The 19,029-nt window shown below is 54.1% G+C and overlaps 2 protein-coding genes across 2 annotated transcripts in view; both read left to right on the plus strand.

Annotated features, from left to right (window-relative positions):
- The window catches only part of LOC117640020 (golgin subfamily A member 6-like protein 22), a 125,357-nt gene that overhangs the window by 42,775 nt on the left and 63,553 nt on the right, over positions 1-19,029 (plus strand). The window lies entirely within an intron of this gene.
- LOC117640016 (tyrosine-protein kinase Abl) overlaps positions 10,815-19,029 on the plus strand; it is a 43,185-nt gene continuing 34,970 nt past the window's right edge. Inside the window, exon 1 of the mRNA XM_034376192.1 lies at positions 10,815-11,020. The gene's annotated coding sequence lies outside the window, so the exon portion shown is untranslated. The remainder of the gene's footprint in view (positions 11,021-19,029) is intronic.

Genomic DNA, 19,029 nt, shown 5'->3' on the forward strand with positions numbered 1-19,029 from the left:
GAGTCAGCTCTGTCACCTTGGTGCTCCACTGGAGGGACATCCCTCCCTCTAGTGAGGTGCACAACTCTGATTTGCTATATCTCACGTCAGCACAGAAGCTGAAAGGCATAAGTGCCGCCTGCGTTTAGCTTCCCGGGGTTTTACCCCCGGTACTGGGCCCTCCGACCACGTCGAGGTAGCAGGCCTTTGGGTAGGCTTTGTCACTACAGCTGAGTAAGAAAGTACTGGGGCCGTACTCCAGTTTCACAATAGGATTCGTTGTTGAGTTCTCTATGCGCCTAAGCTGGACCCTTCGAGCACGCCATTACACAGAATACAAAAGTAAACTGTGTCCCCGGAGGGCATCCTCAGGGATAGGGTACGTACCATTGCTGAAAGAAGGAAAATGAGAAAGTATAATCATCACAAATTTTACATCCCAGTTTCAAGTTCATATGTTTGTCGGGACGCTACTCCCTTCAAAACACTTCAACGCTTCAACACTTCCACGCGGAAATGTCTTCGATGCGCGCTACGTCGCCGTCAAGGGCGGCGAGTCGCAGGCGTTGGCAGGCCTGATCGACTTCTGCTACAACCTGGGCGAGGGGCGTCAGCTGCGCGGTCGGATATGGTTGTGTTGCGGACACGGGCGGCACTACGTTGTTCAACTCCGTCCGTGTCGGCAAGGGTAGCGGTGATGCCGATGGCGTTGACGGCGGTGATGGCGGTCCGGGCTGCGGTGCGGGCCGCGTTGTTGTCGGGCGCTCGGGTCGCGTGGCCCGGCGCTCGCATGCCGGTTCATACGGAGCCGTCCGCTGTCTTTGAGTGCGGTCGGGTCGGTGTGAACCAGCGCGGCGCTGGTCCAAGGGGCGACGCCTGTCCGGGCAGTGCCGCGAGCCTGTTGGCGGCGGCGGCGCTGCCGGTGTCCCGCGGGGGCGCGGGCGACGTGGTGTGTCGTCCGGCCGCTGACGAGGGCGCCGCGGTGCGCGGGGTGCGCCATGGAGTCGGGCCCGCTGCTGGTCTTGGCGGCTCAGACGCTGGTGGAGGCAGGCCCTGGGCGGCGACCATGTCGACGTAGTCCTGAGTGAAGTAGCCGTACGACATGATCGGGCTGGCGGTCTGCTCGGTACTGAGGTGCTGGTGGCCTGTGACGTTCCGCGAGTCCAAAAAATGGAGAAGAAGGAAAGGAGTAAGGAATGGAAGGGTGGGGGTGCTTTTTGCGTTTTCGGGAAGGACAAGGAAAGGGAAGGTATTCTTTATTGCGACATTGTGAGTCATTTTGTCGAGCACGGGAGAAAGTCTGAGGAGACTGGCTACTTGCTAAAAATAGTGAAACCTAAAAATTATTTTGTTTTGTCAGATGTTTGAATTAATAATTAAAACTAAGGTGGAATGACGAAGTACTCAATTTAACAAAGGAAATTAGTAGATTAACTTAACCTAGTAGTATGAGAAATTTGACGTGACTTATAATTAACCTAAAATTAACCTATTCTAAAATAAATTGCCTTTAAACTAACTTAACCTAGGACCGTGGGCCAGCAGTCCGCGGGACTGCGCACTGCCCCCTATAAAGTTGGGGCCGGAACGCGGCGGCCGGAGGGGGGCGGTGGCTTGGCGGTGCTGCGTTGACAGTGCCCGTGGCTCGGGTGGGGCGCCTCGAGAAAGAGTGGGGCCGCCATGCAGAAGCAGGACGGCGCGGACGCTGCAGCAGGCGGGCTCTGGGCGTAACGTTGCCTGCTGTCCAGCGATCGGGGGTTCTGTTGCGGCGGCGTGGAGGGGTGGGACTTCTATCAGGAGTCCTGCATCGGCGCCGTGGCGGAGTCAGACTGCGGGGGCGGCGGCCGCAGTAGCACAGATAGCGACCAGTTGCACGTTCGAAGATTTGTTATGAGCTTTACAACGCTTGAAACTGCTCTACAGAATGACTCTACTGTGAGCGTATTTGGCTCGCCTGAGAAACGCGGGATTAGTGAAACTGCTCCGCCAATATGCGCCGGGTTTACGACACGCTCGCCTCCTTGCTCGTCATGTTCGTCGTGTCCGTTTTGCGTCGACGGCATGATGAAGTCAGTCACTGTCACTTAACGGATAAAATAAGAAACAAAAGTTACAGCGCACGGGGAAACCATTAAGTCCAGAAACCAAATTATGAATGGCGCTGACCGCTAAAAAGCGCGGCTAGCCAGAAAAGTGCTGGGGGGACACGCCTCGGTCCCACCATTCCGCTGGCGCAGCGCGCCAATTTTATTGCGCGTCATTGCGCAATAAAAGAAACGGAAACAAGAAAAACACAAAGAAAAATACCACAACAATGAGTTCCTCCTCAATCGTGACCTACCCCACACCTGACACCAGTTATGTCGGGACGCTACTCCCTTCAAAACATAGCGTCCGTTCCACGGGTTACCGCTGGCCGGTTCTCAACCGACACGAAGATAGCCCCGTGGAAAATGATCGCTACGCGTACCGACACCGTGAGCCGAGGCGGCCAGTACCGCTGGCCGGGTCAAGGGCCCGACACGAAGATAACAAGCCGTATGCTCTCACATGTGTCGCAGCATGTGAAACCCTGGTACCACTGGCCGGATTTAACCGACTCGAAGATAACCGCGGGTGTGTAGCGTAGTTGGCTTATGCCGCTATTATTGGCCCGTGGGCGCGGAGATAGCGGCGTGTAGGTCCACTTGCGGCAGGTCACTTCGGAGGAATTTACTCACTGGTTTTTGAAGGTATTCTATTCACGAAATAGTGGTTCCCCACGCACAGTTACAGGTTTTTAGCTTACTTGCTCACGAGATTCGCTGGGTCGTTGCACAGAGCTTCGCCCTGCTGGTTCGGACACGGCGTGTGGGTCATTCCACGCCAAGTCGTCAAGGTTTTGAGGGACGTGTCGGCCGAACCCAGCGGTATTTTCAGGGATTGTTGGCCCTATGGGCCCATTGAAGGCCCGGTACTTTTTCCCCCGGAAAGTCGACAGGGGTCTGAGATATCTCAAACTTCATTTTTGGTAAAAGAAATTACCTATCAACCTAAAAAAATTTATATCTCGGAAAGTATTTGTCCTTTCTCAAAACCGCTTATACCGTTGGAAAGAGGAAGAAAAACTGAAAAACATAGGATTTTTTCCAAAAACTCTTGGAAACTTTTACTTTTTGCACTTTTATAGTGAAATGTTAAAAATGATGCAACTTTTTTGTACCCTGATCAAAAATGGCGTTCTATGGCTCAAAATGTACCTTGATATGTCCTCTAAACGAAAAGATCAACGCCCCAATGTATTTTGTTTAGTTCCGGAGAACGAGCGGTTCTTGTGAACCACTGCAAGGCTAATTTCCCGCTGGAACGGCTCCCACGCCACGCTCGCCTTCTCTGTGTTAGCGGAAGTGATCGCCAGGGTTTGGCGACCGTCAGGTAGGATTCCCACCTCACTTTCCAGCCTACTAAGGAAGCCCCGGACCTTAGCGCCTGAAGGGCAAGCAAGGGAGAGACTGGGAAGCACGAAGGGTCACCTACACACACATTTTTGGGGGTTGGCCGCGACTGTGCTCCGCGGTGCGCGTCGCCGCCGGTGGCGGACTCTGGAACTAACGAACTTGGTGGTCTGTGTTGTTTCTGACGATCGCTTGTTTGGATTAGGTGTCAGGCAGAAAGGTTCGGATACTTGCTGAATCACGCCCTGCGTTTGTTCCTGGCAGTTTGGAGGTGAACTATGTAAGTTCTAAACTGGAGAATATCTTTGCGTGGCTTAAGTCTGATTCATTTGCTGGTTCAGATTCACAACGGGCTCTCTGCCGTTGTTTGATTTTTTTCCCCTTTCCAACCCAACCACTTTTTAGTCATCTTTTACTGGTTTTGTCACTGTTGTCAAAATGTTTCAAGTATGCACTTGTTCAGTGTTCTCGGAGGGGTCAGTGCGGAGAAAATATGGGCAGGGGAATAACTGATCACCAAATATTTTACTTTGACTGAAGGTGTGTTTTTCATAGTTGATATTTTTTTGGCATAGAGGACACGATCCTTGTACCCCAGTGACCAGAAACCCAACCTGAATCCCAACCCCAAACCGAGTTGAGCCCCGGCGTGAGCTTGATACCACTGAGATTCCAAACGCTATGAGTATAGCACGTATGGTGCAATGCAGCTGAGATATCGCACCATACGTGCAATGCCATAGCTATATTGCACCTTACGTGCAATGCGTCCTGAAAATGCCCTATGCTAATGCATGGGAATGGGGAGGCATTGCACTTCATGTGCAATGCTTTTACATTGCACCAATTGACGCTATACTCATAGCGTTTAGATTCTCAGTGACGGCCCCGATCTCAGCCCGGACTCGAGCCTCAGGTTGGGGCTCAATCCGGGCTCATGTCGGACCTCCAGATATTAGGGCTTTGGGTCAAGGCTCAAGTCTTGGCACAAATAGGTCATACAAACAGGCATATTTGCAATATTTTGACAGCAGTGACAAAACTAGTTAAAGATGACTAAAAGCTGGTTGGGTTGGGAAGAGAAACAAAAATCTACATTCAAGAAACGTTCATGGAAGCATACGATACTCGTTTGGTGCTGTCCGCGCACGCCGAGCCGTGCCGACCCGTAGGGCTGTACCTGGGGAGTATCGGTGTTCCACGCAGGCTGCAAGCCACCCATTTACTCACTCACCCGCCCCGGCAGCCAGCCCCTAAAGATGTTAGGATACGCACTTGGTTTCTGGACGTGGTCTATACCGCACCAACCGGTGTGGTCAAATAGAAGCCAACCACGTTTGGTGCGTTGCAAATATTGCAAATATGCCTTTTCTATAGAACTTACATAGTTCACCTCCAAACTGCCAGGAACAAACGCAGGGCGTGATTCAGCAAGTATCCGAACCTTTCTGCCTGACACCTAATCCAAACAAGCGATCGTCAGAAACAACACAGACCACCAAGTTCGTTAGTTCCAGAGTCCGCCACCGGCGGCGACGCGCACCGCGGAGCACAGTCGCAGCCAACCCCCAAAAATGTGTGTGTAGGTGACCCTTCGTGCTTCCCAGTCTCTCCCTTGCTTGCCCTTCAGGCGCTAAGGTCCGGGGCTTCCTTAGTAGGCTGGAAAGTGAGGTGGGAATCCTACCTGACGGTCGCCAAACCCTGGCGATCACGTCCGCTAACACAGAGAAGGCGAGCGTGGCGTGGGAGCCGTTCCAGCGGGAAATTAGCCTTGCAGTGGTTCACAAGAACCGCTCGTTCTCCGGAACTAAACAAAATACATTGGGGCGTTGATCTTTTCGTTAAGAGGACATATCAAGGTACATTTTGAGCCATAGAACGCCATTTTTGATCAGGGTACAAAAAAGTTGCATCATTTTTAACATTTCACTATAAAAGTGCAAAAAGTAAAAGTTTCCAAGAGTTTTTGGAAAAAATCCTATGTTTTTCAGTTTTTCTTCCTCTTTCCAACGGTATAAGCGGTTTTGAGAAAGGACAAATACTTTCCGAGATATAAATTTTTTTAGGTTGATAGGTAATTTCTTTTACCAAAAATGAAGTTTGAGATATCTCAGACCCCTGTCGACTTTCCGGGGAAAAAAGTACCGGGCCTTCAATGGGCCCATAGGGCCAACAATCCCTGAAAATACCGCTGGGTTCGGCCGACACGTCCCTCAAAACCTTGACGACTTGGCGTGGAATGACCCGTGTGCCTGACTGGACCGTGCACCCTCAATTTATCCTACGCGGCAGAACGTCGGCTGCGACAGGGTGCGCGACTGCGCGTCCGCCGGGCGCTGCCGAGCCGAAGGCTCCAGATTCCAGGAATCCTAGACCTTCGGCTGGACTTCGGCAGGCCGCTGCGCGCGCCAGCTCCGGGGGTGCCGAAGCGGGGGCGCGCAATTCAAAACACAATGTAGAGCGGCAGAGCCTCTCTACAATGTTCACTGTAAATTCACCTGCATCGCCACATCGCCGGGCGCTGCCGAGCCGAAGGTTCCAGGTTCCAGAAATCCTAGACCTTCGGGTCGACCTCGGCAGGCCGCTCCGCGCGCCAGGTCCGGACGCGTGAAATTCGAAACACTGTGCAGAGCGGCAGAGCTCTCTACAGTCGGGCGGCCGGGGTTGGCCCAATGAGGCAAATCTTTGATTTAGGCTCCAAAGCGTGGAAAGTCTCCTCCGCTTTTGGCAACGGTGAGCGCGGCCTCAATGGTCGCTAAGGTAGAGCGGGTTTTGTTCGCCAGTTGATGACCAATGACGATGTTGAATACCAGCAATTTCTTCAAAATTCTGGAAAGCTCCATGCTGGAAACTCTCTCTCCAGGTTTCACACTGGACCAAGGGAGTGGAGTACGGAATAGCAGCTAAAAAGTTGAAAATCTGAGGTCAATAAAAGGTTGCTGCGAGGACGAGAACTGAATATGTTATGGTGTTTCCGGTTTTAACCTTCCTGTTTGTCTCTTTTGTTTCAGGTGGGTATTCCCAGCGGTCTTCGACCCGCGCAGCAGCTGTAAGTGTTGAAACAGTTGCGTTCTCATCTCTGCCGTTTGTCTAGCACCACGGTCACCGGTGTGCGCCACGCATACGGTGGGGATATTGATTTTTGGAACGATGTAGGATCTGCAAACAAAACTCGTGATTCCACGCTCGCGAACTGTGATAATTTTAGCCGATACTTAATGACAATTACAAGGCTGATTCTCCTCTCCAGAGTGTCATAGAAACAATTAATGATTCAGTATTGAAGGACTTTGTTTAATATAATGATGCATTTGGAAGGGCATCAAAAGTTTGCACGAAAGTCCTAAACTAATTCCCCCCCATATCAAGGGCGTCAACCGATTCTCACTCTTTCCAAGGCCATTAATCGATTCCTACCCTTTCCAAATTCATAGTGTAACTCGTTAGGGCATAATTTGTATGCCTTTGTTTTAACGTCTTGATTGTAGCCTATCATGTTTTGCAAAAAATTTTCTACATTTTGCGTACCGTGCCCTGAGTGTTGCTTATCAACTTCACGACGTAATAGTGAGAGGCTCATGCTTGACGGAGCCGTTTGTTGAACGTCCATCCTTAAACCTTAAACCAAAGCCCGCTCTAAGTTCTTATTCGGGCCTCTCAGCATGGCGGCTGGCTTTGCTCCGGTCGGTTCTGCTGACCACTCGTGAAGCGGCTCTCCCTTCGTCGTCCACGTCCCGGAGTCCGTGCTGGCTTCGCGCTGGCGGGCTGCAGCTCGTGCTGGACCGGCGTGACCGACGTATTAATGAGTCTGATTGGAACGGCTCCGGGCGCTCTATGAATCCATCCACGTCCGGGCTGCGCGCGCGGCGAGAGCGCTCCGGGGGCCGGGCGTAAGGCTTGAGCCGCGGGCAGGCAGGGAGCGGGCCGAAAGCACGAGTCGCGTGCATCACTGATGAAACAAATGACGCTCAGACGAGACGAAATTGTTTATGCCGTTGGTGACAGCGTGAATTTTGTGTGGAATTCTGTATGATTTTGTCACACATTTTGCCTGCACACTAAATGTTTCTGTACGAACTTTGTACGAGGCATCACAGTTTTTAGTGCGCACGAACTTTTCGTACAAATTTGTACAAAATTTTGTACAAAAATAGCGCAAAATGTGCAGTTTTTCGTACGAAAATTGTACTAAAATTTCGTGTGCACAAAAAACTGTGATGTCTCGTACAAAATTGTACATTACATTCAGTGTGTGCCTACAGGTGTTCCTGACGGTGTATTCTGGGATCGTTTCCTCCTGGCGTATACAGATTGGTTAAGTGGGGGTCCCTTCACCAAGAGTTCACAAGCATTTAGTGCGCACGAGCGGCGGGCAGAGCACAGTGGGCTAGAAGACCGGTGGAGGCGGTAAAAATCTCGAACGCGTTTTGAGCTCCAGAGTCGCTAAACAAGACTCGAACCGAGCGTGTGACCCTACCAATGGATTGCTCTTCAAACGAGGAATCCGTGGGGTCACACGTTCGGTTTGAGTCCTGTTCAGCGACTCTGGAGCCCTAAACGGCGACTTGAGTTTTGTCCGCCTCCACCGGTCCTCTGGCCCACTGTGCAGAGGGCGGTGCGCGACGCGGAACGACGTCGTCAAGGACCTGTTGAGTGTCGAAGATGTTTTGGACTTGCCGGCCGACCACTAATCCTTGTCAGCGCTTTACGCTGCGTATCCGGTCGTCCGTCTGGCGATGGCGTCCGTTGCCTCCGACAAAATGCGGCAAGATAAATTTAACGGTGTGACTTTCTCGTCCGCAGAAAGTTTACACTGCGCGCGAGACATTTGGCTCCACGGTTGCACCTCCGAGTTTCGCTCCGAGTGTGTGCATTACGCAGTGAATCCATTTCCTGGGTTCCCTTGGGGCCTCAGGAATATCGTGTTATTTCAGCGGGAGCTGCGGTGCTGGCAAAACCGTGTTGGGTCCAGTTTCTTTGTAAGGCCTCAAATAGTTTGCAAGGGTTTCTCAGTGCTAGAATGGGGCTCTCCCTACGGGATTTGTTCCCGTGCAGAGGGGCATACCCGTTTCTGTCCCACTTGTCGAAATTGAAGAACTATGCCGCTGACTACCCCCGCTCCCCGATCCGAGCGCCACCCAACGGCATTGTTTTTCTGGAGGAGAAAGAAACGGCCCCGGGCGCTGATTACGCTCATCGCTGTCGTCGCTCTCTGTCTCTCTCGAGCTCATGGGGCGTCCCCGTATAGCTTAGAGAGAGAGAGAGAGAGAGTAAGAGAAAGAGAAAGAGAGAGAGAGATGGAGATAGAGAAGCTGCTTCTGCTCACGCCTCGACCTGGCGCTGTTTTGCAGTGATTCACGCCGCGCACCGAAACTTTGGCCAATCGGCTGTCTGCGTATCGCGCGGCATCTGCTGGCGCCTGCCGTTGGCCCGCCGGCCCACAGTGGGCCGCAGCAGAAGATCGGCGCGGGCGGCAAAAACTCGAGACGCGTTTTGAGCTCCAGAGTCGCTAAATGGGCCTCGAGCCGAACTTGTGTCCTACCAGCTGCAGCAGAGCAGGGCCGGAGTGAAGGCGCTGATGCAGGATTTTCTTACACAAAGTGCGCAAAGTGGTGCTGGCAGCATCCCTGCCAGGTGGCCTGTTCATCTCAGGGGCACACCCCTCCCCTGCTTCCCCCTCTCTCCGATCCGTGCCTGGCGGGGTCACTGTGGGATAAAAATCACAGTAAATCCTGTAGTGATTAGTACAGCTGTCACTGTAGTTCAGAGTACGGGATTTACTGTACTTTTTTTTACAGGATCTACTGTTCTTTGTACGGGATTTACTGTTACCACAGGAGTGGAGTACGGAATATCCTGTACCAGGTACAGTAAATGCTGTAACCAGGCACAGTAAATACTGTGTCCTGAACTACAGTAAATCCCGGCAAAAAAAATAACGGGATTTACTGTGGTTTTTTCGCACAGTGGTGCGCGGGCTGGGTCCGGCAGATGAACTGCCATAGGTGTAATTGGCAAAGCAGATGGTGTCTCTGGGGGCCAGTGGAGCGCCGGCAGAGTAAATTGGCAACGCGACGACGCCACAGCTGCAGTTTGAATCAAACCACTACGTACATTGACCCGTCCGTCATAGTGTGCGGGAGGCAGGCTGGAATTCAAGATTCCGACTTTGCCGGTGCGTATTCAAAGTCCAGCCATGGAAATCTGCAACCGTGTGGCGGCTGACGCCGGCGCCCGCATTGCGACCATGCATGCTGCGGACTCGGGCGGTGTGTGTGTGTGTGTGTCTGTCTGTGCTGTGACTGTACGTACAGTCCTCCCATGTGTGGGTGAGTGTGCGCTCGGAGATTGAATGACAAATTTGGAGCCCCGCCTGCAGTGCGCCTCCCCTTGTGTACACGTGTGTGTGTGTGTGTGTGTGTGTGTGTGTGTGTGACCCCGTTTCGCGGTGACGGGGTCAGCCGACCTGGATGTGCTGCGGACCGCCCGCCGCCGCTCCGCCGCCTCCATCCATCCCGCGTCCCCGGCCACTTCCTCTTCTTCCTCTCTGCGATACACTTCTTTCTGCTTCCCGCTGCGCGCGCGCGCGTGTGTGTGTGTGTGTGTGTGTGTGTGTGTGTGTGTGTGTGTCAGAGAGAGAAAGAGAGCAGTATTGATTCGTGGCGGTCGCGACTTCGTGCGTAGCCCACTGTAAATGCGCGCTTTCCGCAAATGGCGTTCTCGTGTCGCTCCCCTTTGCCTCTTCTCTCTCTCTCTCTCTCTCTCTCTCTCTCTCTCTCTCTCTCTCTCTCTCTCTCTCCTTGCCGATCTGGTTCGCGTCCGTCGCGGTCGTCCTCCTAAACGTCCTTCCTGAGAGGAAAGAGGGCGTGGGGATGTTGTAGGGGAGCGCGGTGGCCGGCGGCGATGCAAGCTGTGTGTGTGTGTGTGTGTGTGTGTGGGCGGAGGACCGACGGCTGAGGGGTCCGTTGGCCACACTCACACTCTTGCACTCAGACACACACACTCACGCAAGCACACACACACACACACACACACACACACATGCTGCTGCCCGGTGCAGCCCGCGTTGCAGGCGATCACTGGGCGGCTGGCCGTTGCGGGGAAAGGGGGAGTGGAGGCAGAGACGGAGAGAGAGAGAAAGAGAGAGAAAGTTAATTGTCGTGTGGCCGGCCGGCGCAGTGGAGTGCTCGCTGCCGCCGCTGTTTCCGCGCCCCCCTCCCCTTCCCCCTTCCCCCCTTTTCTTCCCCCCACCGCCGCCGCGGGGGCCTCCCCCTCCACGCCGCCCCCGCCCCCCTCGCCCCAGCCGGTCCGCTCAGCTGGTCGCCGTAAACACATGATCTGGCTCCGCCGCCGCAGCGCAGCTTGAGAGCAGCTTGTGAGTCAGTTCAGTTGTGTCTCGGCGCTCGCAGTGCACGGAGCATCGTTGCGCCGCCCGTCGCGTCCGTGTGTGTGTGCGCGTCCGTGTGCGTGTGTGTGCGCGTTCGTGTGTCAGTGTGTGTGTACAGTGCAGTGAGTGGCGTGCCCGCTCCGTGGGACTCATGTTTTAATTGAGCGCCGTTTGAAGTGAAGTGGCGGAAGAAGCATTGAGGAATACAGTGTGTCGTCTGGTTGGTGGTTCATTGGATGCGACAAGCAGTCGAATCATACAGTGGTGGTGGTGATGATGGTGGTGAAACCAACGAGCGTGCCGGCCGTCTGTGGTGATTTTCACCCACAGTAGAGTGGTGGTGATTGAGCTGCCGGTGATGGTGCTGTGGTGAATTCAGTGATTTCACCTACCCTAGAGTGGTGGTGAATGAGTAGCCGGTGATGCTGATGTGGTGAATTCAGTGATTCCACGGTGGTGATTGAGAAGCCGTGCTGATGCTCTAGTGAATTCAGTTATTTCGCCTACTTTGGTGTGGTGGTGATTGAGCAACCGGTGGTGATGCTGTGGTGAATTTCGTGATTTTGATTCGTGCGTTGGGAGTCTACGTTACGCTGCAAGGGTGTCAGAGAGCCACACGTAAAGTGACGGTTCGAAAAAGTTTGTCCTGGTTTTCACTGTCGAAAAAAATTGTCTACTCGCAACTGATGACTTTAAAAATCCCAAGAAGGGAGTTGTTTCTACTACCTCCGGGATTAATTAATGACCTCAGACCATGCGTCATATCTAAACGACTTCCACAGTGACGTCCAATTGGGTGGATGGTCACTGGCAGGAAACCAGGAACCGTATATTTCCTTTATCTTAAAGGTGGTCCCCATAAAAACTGATACGTACGTACAGTGACCCAACAAGTAAACTCTTCCTGCTGGCGCAGCTGATGACGTAATTGTGTCTGTATTTGTGTGTGTGTGTGTGTGTGTGTGTAAACGGATTAGGAGCTTATTTGGGGCATCCGGGCCCTTTGGCGGCGACCGCGTCCGACCCATTGATAAGGCCGTGGCGGCGCGGGACCGCTCCTGGTTAGCGCGTCGCCGCTAGGGGCCGGCCGCTTTCGTCGCTCTGTCCCTCTCGCACCCTTGCGGGGCGCCCCGTGAGTGCGTCCCGAGAGACAGAGCGCAGCGTCCGAGGGGGTATGCGCTCTCTGAACCTGTGTACCGACTATTACGCTATTACGCTCTATTACGCCACAAATTAATCGGAATTTAGCTAAAAACGGCCTAAAACACACCAAAATTGATAAAATTTTGACAATTTCGGCTATTACGCGACTATTACGCGTATTATTACGCGTGCTATTACAGATAGAGTGAACCGACTATTACGCGAGTGCATACCCCCTCGGCAGCGTCTGCCGGCCGGCTGGCCCGAGGGCTGGCCCGGTGCCGCGGGGTCGCGGGAAAGGAAGCCGTCGTTGTGACGACACTGAAAATTGGCAGAGGAGGACGTCTGTCTCGGCTCCGCGTTGTAGGGAAATAAAATCAAATACTCGACGAAATTCTGTCGCTTCAGAGGCTCAAGGCCCCAGGGGGAAGCTCTGAACGCATGTCACTTTGGGTCATGTGCGGCATGAAAACGATTCATGCCCCTCTCTCTCTCTCTCTCTCTCTCTCTCTCTCTCTCTCTCTCTCTCTCTCTCTCTCTCTCTCTCTCTGGAAATCGCCTGTCTTTACTGTAGGCTCTCAGGGATCAGCCGAAACCGTTTTGGCCGTGTGGACGTCGAAAAGAAACTTGAGGAACCCGAGTTTGATCGAAGGCAGATACCCGACGCGCTCGGAAATGCGGCTCGGCAGCTAAAAACGCTTGCCTCGCGATGTTGCTCGATGGCTGCCGAGATGGCCGTTGCTTCGCCTCATTCAGCTGCCAGGCATCTCGATTTGCCCAGCTCTGTCTCTCTCGCACTCATGGGGCGTCCCGCAAAGGTGCGAGAGAGACAGAGCGACGAGAACGACTCTCTGACTGCAGCGCGCTGACGTTGCCAAAACCCACGCCTCGCGGCTGCAGCGCCGCGGCCAGCATTTGAGACAGTTTTTGGCCGCTTCGCGGAACCGGCATCTCGTCCTGGCCGGCCAAGGAGCGGGCTTCGAGACTCTCGAAACGGGCTTTCAGTCTCTCGAGACGGGCCTGCCCTGCACACTGTCAAAATACTTGTTGTCACTGGACGACAATTTAGTGTCATCAAACTTGCTGATGACTACGTAACCTCACAGCAATAAGTATTAAGGTGCTTTGATAAAAATTTAATCCAGGGAAATGCCACGTCGTTTCAAGTGGTTAAGGGCGTAGGAGCGGGTGGCTACTCTGAGAATGGTAGCATCCGAGAGCGTTTTCGGGTGCATCCGCAGTCGTCTGAGGCCGGGGTCCCGATGCCCCGTAGACCTGGTTCGCAGACAATGCACCCTCGGCCGGCTGTTTATGGCCGGCCTGCCGGAGTGCGGGTGAATGACACCCCGGCACGGGGCTCGGCCTGGGCCGCACGGAGCAGATCGCCAGCTTTTCGTGAGCTCGGGGTCGGTCTTCAACTCCTAAGTCCAAGTTTCAGGTCAAAATCAAAAGTTTCGACCAAATTTTAACAAAATATTTTTTGCGAAGTACTGATTATTTCTATATAGCTAAAAAAAATTGTTATCATTGCTCTGTTAAAAGTGGCCGCAGAAACTTAATTTTTAGATGGAAAGTTCGAGATTTTCATCCCGAGTACGATGGTGAACATCCCATCAGCGTCAAACGACGCGTTAGAAAAATTTAAGCTTTCAGGTAGCGAAGGGACCGCCTCCCTTTTGTATGGAGAGGCCTGCTTCACAATGGGCTGCGCCGAGGCGACGATGATGACAGGCTGATTTATAACCCCAAGACCCAAAATAGAAATTTTCAAACGAGCCTTTTTCCGATTTTGGAAAATGCGGCAATAGATTCGTTGTAAAAAGCTGGGTCGAATGGTGTTTGAATTCCTGTTCTACGATAATTTCTACCGAAATCGCGACGAAAATCGGCCAAAACTGGTCGGGGCCCGGTGCCGCCTGCATTGCAGACGGCTCCTTGACGGCTCGCCTATTGTCCGCCCGGCGCGTCACCCCGGACCCCGACTACCTGCCTCGAGCTCCGGTGTGCGACGGAAACAACACATCGGCCGAAGCAGCCTGTCTCTCTCTACTGGTGCAGGACCTGCAAATCTGGGTAGTTTTCTAACGCACGGATCTCGAAAACCACAAGTCGTGGCGTCATCGGAAAAACTTTGCCGTAAAGAGGAAGATTGGGCCTAGGGCACTTGGGGTTTCGTTTTCTCTCCGTATTATTAGGTCCCTCTCAGTGGCTTTCCAAAAATCACTTACTTTCAAGGCGTTCCAGGAGTGCTCCTGGAACTTGGGACGCAAATCAAAACACCACTTGCCCTTCATATGGTCACTGCCAACATGTGTGCAAAATTTCAGGTCGCTGCGACTTTTCATTCTCTCAATCGGTGCTTCCAAAAATGTTAAAATTTCGAACTTTGAGGCGTCGCGACGCCTAAACTAAGCGTCGCAGGGCAAAACGGTTCGACATGATGGTTCAACACATCAATCACTATCGATTAGCGAAAAAAAATTTTTGCGCTCCTACGGCCTTAAATTTAAATGTCATCCGGCATCCTTCTTATTTTCATAAGTGACGACACTCATTTTTAACAGTGTCGGGTCTCGCCGCCTCGTGTCGAAGGAAGCACCGCTCGTGGAAAGCGGCTCGACGTCCTTGCCAAATGAGCTGTTCAGATCTGTAGATTTCCGAACACGTCGATAAAGTGGCCTGTACTCGTACACTACGAAAATTTTGGTTGTCACTGGATGACAATGTCAAGGCTGATTTTCCCTACGAGAGATAATGTCATCAAAACATATGATGACAAAGTTGACACCCCTGTGAGATAAGTAGGAGCTTGGAAATTTAATCAATTTAAGATGAATCTTTCTCTATTTCAAGCAAGGGGAAATCAATGCGAATTTCGGTGTAAAAATCCAATGAATTTCAGTCAAATTTCGAAGAACTTCAATCAAATTTTGATGAATTTTAGTCGAATTTCGATGCTATAGTGAATTTTACAAGTTTGATTTATTTCTGTGTACAAATTTGACCGGAGTTATCTCCCCTTAATTTCAATGTTATCGACTTTTTTTTCACAAAGCGACTGCAAATTTTGACGGTGTAGGTTTTGGATTCGAGTGTACTTTAAGTGCAATCGAAGCGAGTGAGGCCGTTGCTCGGCCCCACCTGATGCAGTGCGTGTCCGCCGCCTCCTCCGAGACGTGGCTGGAGCCGGGCAGCATCAGGGCTTTGTTGTTGTCGGTCGGCTTGCCCATGGCTTGCCCGCCTCTGGTCGGCCCGCCCAGGGGCGGAGAAGAGGGAGGGGGGGGGGACTTCAATTGGCCGCCGGATGGGGCTCAGACCAGACCGGCCGACGGTCGTTTTCGTCGCTCCGTCTCCCTCGCACTCGTGTGGCGTCCCGTCTGGGTGCGAGAGAGACAGAGCGACGAAAACGACTCTCGGAATCGGTGTGCTGCAGACCGTCCGAGAGCGGAGGAAAAGATTATACCGGACGAGAGGCGAGCGAGCGCGTTATTTGTTGTCGTTGTTTTGGACACGTGTACAGTACGGGCTTTTGGCCGGGAGTGTACTTACAGTGCAGTCTGGCCGCAGACTTTTCTCTGAAGGGTGATCCGCGTGGTGGCGGCGACAAGGGGCGGATCCAGAGACGGGTTCGAGGGGAAAAGGGGTCAGTTTTACCAAATCTCCTACCCGACTTGGTTGAGTGGGCCAGAAGGGGCAAAACTCTAGACGCGTTTTGAGCTCCAGAGTCACGAGACAGGACTCGAACTGAGCTTGTGGCCCCACCAATGGATTCCTCGTTCGGGGAGCAATCCATTGGTGGGGTCACACGCTCGGTTCGAGTCCCATTTAGCGACTCTGGAGCTCGAAACGCGTCCGTGACTTTTGACCGCCTCCACCGGTCTTCTGGCCCACTGTGGGGCAACGCCCCCATCACCTTCCCTTCTGGATCCGCGCCTGGCCGTCTCCCTCACCCGCCATGAGTGCGAGAGAGACAGAGCGTTGCAAGCAGACGCCCTGGCCGGGCCTTACGCATGAGTGCGAGAGAGACAGAGCGACGAGAGGAGGCGCGTTGTGTCGGCGGCACTTGGACCCGCCTTCGGCCGCCTAGGCCGTCGTGCCGTTATAATGTCGGGCGGGGTCGTCTTATGCGAGGGGTGACCCACTGTAAAATTTTGTGTACAATGATTGTGTGAATGTGCAAGAATGTGAAAGGTTTCTGGTGGTTTTGCCACACATGTTGCCTACTTACAGGCGTTTTTGGCTCCTGAGTGTGGAATGTTGTCAAATTTTGTACAATGAATGTGGGAAGCTGTTCCCCCCTCGGTCTTATGCATGATGCATCTCTCGGAGTGGCGCACCGTGTGTGTGTGTGTGTGTGTGTCGGTTTTTGCGTTTCGTTCTTGTTGTTTTTCGTGATTGCGGGGCAAAAGGGCTCGCGCGCGCGAGCGTCCTGACTGTGTGTGCGCGGAATTTCGATGGGCTGCGCTTTCATTATTGACGTGGAGTGACGGTTTGGCGGCGGGGTGAGGTGGGGCGGGGCGGGGTGTGGTGGGGCGGGGTGAGGTGGGCGGGGCGTGCAGCAGGATGTGACGGGCCAGTGCGCGCACAGGGGGCCGTGGGCACAATCGTCGACGTCGACCTCCCCCCTGCGAATAGTGGTGCATGGCATAGGGCGCAGGCATGGAGGGGCCTCGCTATTGGCAGAAAGAGGATGCGTTAGCGCCCCACTAGAAGTAAGCTATTGGCAGGAAGAGGATGCAGTGTGTCATTGTCACCATGCTGTCTGTCAATGTTGGCAGCGCTTGGAGGTGCATTTCACTATGCTGTCAATGTTGGCAGCGCTTGGTGGATTCAGTGTGTCACTGTCACATGCTGTCAATGTTGGCAGCGCTTGGAGGTGCATTGCACCATGCTGTCAATGTTGGCAGCGCTTGGAGATGCAATGTGTCACTCTCACCCTCACCATGCTGTCAATGTTGGCATCTTTGAGATGCAGATGTCACTGCTGTTATGCTGTCGATGTTGGCAGCGCTTGCGGATGCAGTGTATCACTCTCACCATGCTGTCAATGTTGGCAGCGCTTGGAGATGCAGATGTCAGTGCTGTCCTGCTGTCACAATGTTGGCAGCGCTTCGCGACGCAAGCGCGCCTTTACAGGCAGGGCCAGGCAGGGCATGGATGCATGCGCTGCAGTGCGCCACTGCGCGTCCCGCCCACTATGCGGACTGATTCCGAAACGAGAGTCGTTTGCATGTCGCTTTGCGTGCCTCTCTCTCGCACCTACTCGCGACGCTCCACGAGTGCGAGAGAGACGGAGCGACGTCCCTCAGAATCAGTCCGCCGGGCCGCTATCGCCCTGCGGCTGTTTTTAGCCGCTATCTGCAGGCTGGTTCCGAGGGTCGTTCTCGTCGCCCTGTCTCTCTCGCACCCGCACGGGACTCCCCGTGAGTGCGAGCGAGACAGAGCGACGAAGACGACTCTCGGAATCGGCCTGATGTGCTTGAATGGGGGCGGCGCCATAGGGGCCTGGCCTGTCCGGTCCGGGAGTCGCGTGCCCCCTCCGGCCAGCGAGAGTCGGCGGCGCGGGTTCAAATCCCGCCGGAAGCGTCTCTGTTTTCCCATCTTATCGTCTTTCCTGCGGAAAAGTGTATCGGGGGGTCGAGGTCCATGAGGGCGGATGAACCATCGGGAACGTCCGTAACCGAAGGTGAGCTGGATGATGTTTTTGGGTAATCCTCTAAACTGCCCTGACAACACGCAAGTGTGCACTCAGTGGCACCGAGTCAGTCACACTAAAGTGAACTGTACCTTTTTCCTCTAAAGATGGAGATAAGAGTCCAGCCCCGCAGCCCCTGCGTCCGGCCCACAGTGGGCCAGAAGCCCAGTGGCGGCGGCCACAATGCTAGACGCGTTTTGAGCTCCAGAGTCGCTGCACAATACTCGAACCAAACGTGTGACCCCACCAATGGATTGCTCTCCGAACGAGGAATCCATTAGTGGGGTCACACGTTCGGTTCGGTTCGAGTCCCATTTAGCGACTCTGGAGCTCAAGACGCGTCCGGGTTTCAGACCGCCTCCGGCCGTCTTCTGACCCACTGTGCGGCCTGGGTGAAGGTCTTCATAGACTCCTCCACGAGTGTGCACCCTTCGATGTCCAGGCCGAGGTCCAGGCTTGATTCCTTTTTGGTGGCGCTGCTGGTCTGGCCGCACGGAGAAAGTGTCAAAGTGTCGTAACGTGAGGCAGCCTTAGGGCCTAGGGGGCTCGCTGGCTCGCTAGGGGGCGTCCGCCTCGGCGACCCGCGTGCCGGCGGTGGCGCCGCACAGTGGGCCAGAAGACCGGAGGAGGAGGCCAAAATGCTAGACGCGTTTTGAGCTCCAGAGTCGCTGAATGGGACTCAAACCGAACGTGTGACCCCACCCATGGATTCCTCGTTCGGAGAGCAGGTGGGGTCACACGTTCGGTTCGAGTCCCATTGAGCGACTCCGGCCGCCTCCACCGGTCTTCTGGCCCACTGTGGGACGCGGTCTATGGTCGGCGCGACGTAACCGCGGCGTTGCGTGGCGCCTTGATTTATTAATGACGTGCTGCCGTTAGTCGGCACCGCGCTGCGGAGACTGACTCCGAGAGTCGTTGTCGTCGCTCTGTCTCTCTCGCACTCGTGGGGCTTCCCCTATAGGTGCGAGAGAGACAGAGCGACGACCCTCGGAATCAGTTGCCGCGGTGCCGGTCTTCCTTTCTCCTGCTCGCGATCACGTCCGCGGCCGCGGGGGCCATCCATCTATCCATCGCCCGGCCGCGTCGCGTCGCGCTGTCTCTCTCGCACCCCAAAGGTCCGGCGGGACACGCCGTGCGCGCGAGAGAGACAGAGCGACACCGCTGTGCGTGCGGAATCGCTCGCGGCCGATGTTGATGATGGCAGCCCGTGCGAGGTGCGCGTCGATGACCGCCGATGCGTCCGGCCGTCCCTCTCTCTCTCTCTCTCTCTCTCTCTCTCTCTCTCTCTCTCTCTCTCTCTCTCTCTCTCTCTCTTCTCTCTCCCCTCTCCCTCTCTCTCCCTCTCTCTCTCCCCTCTTCCCCCTCTCTCCCCTCTCTCTCCCCCTCCCCCC

The sequence above is a fragment of the Thrips palmi genome, unplaced genomic scaffold (assembly GCF_012932325.1).
Source record: "Thrips palmi isolate BJ-2018 unplaced genomic scaffold, TpBJ-2018v1 HiC_scaffold_12, whole genome shotgun sequence".
Lineage (NCBI taxonomy): Eukaryota > Metazoa > Arthropoda > Insecta > Thysanoptera > Thripidae > Thrips > Thrips palmi.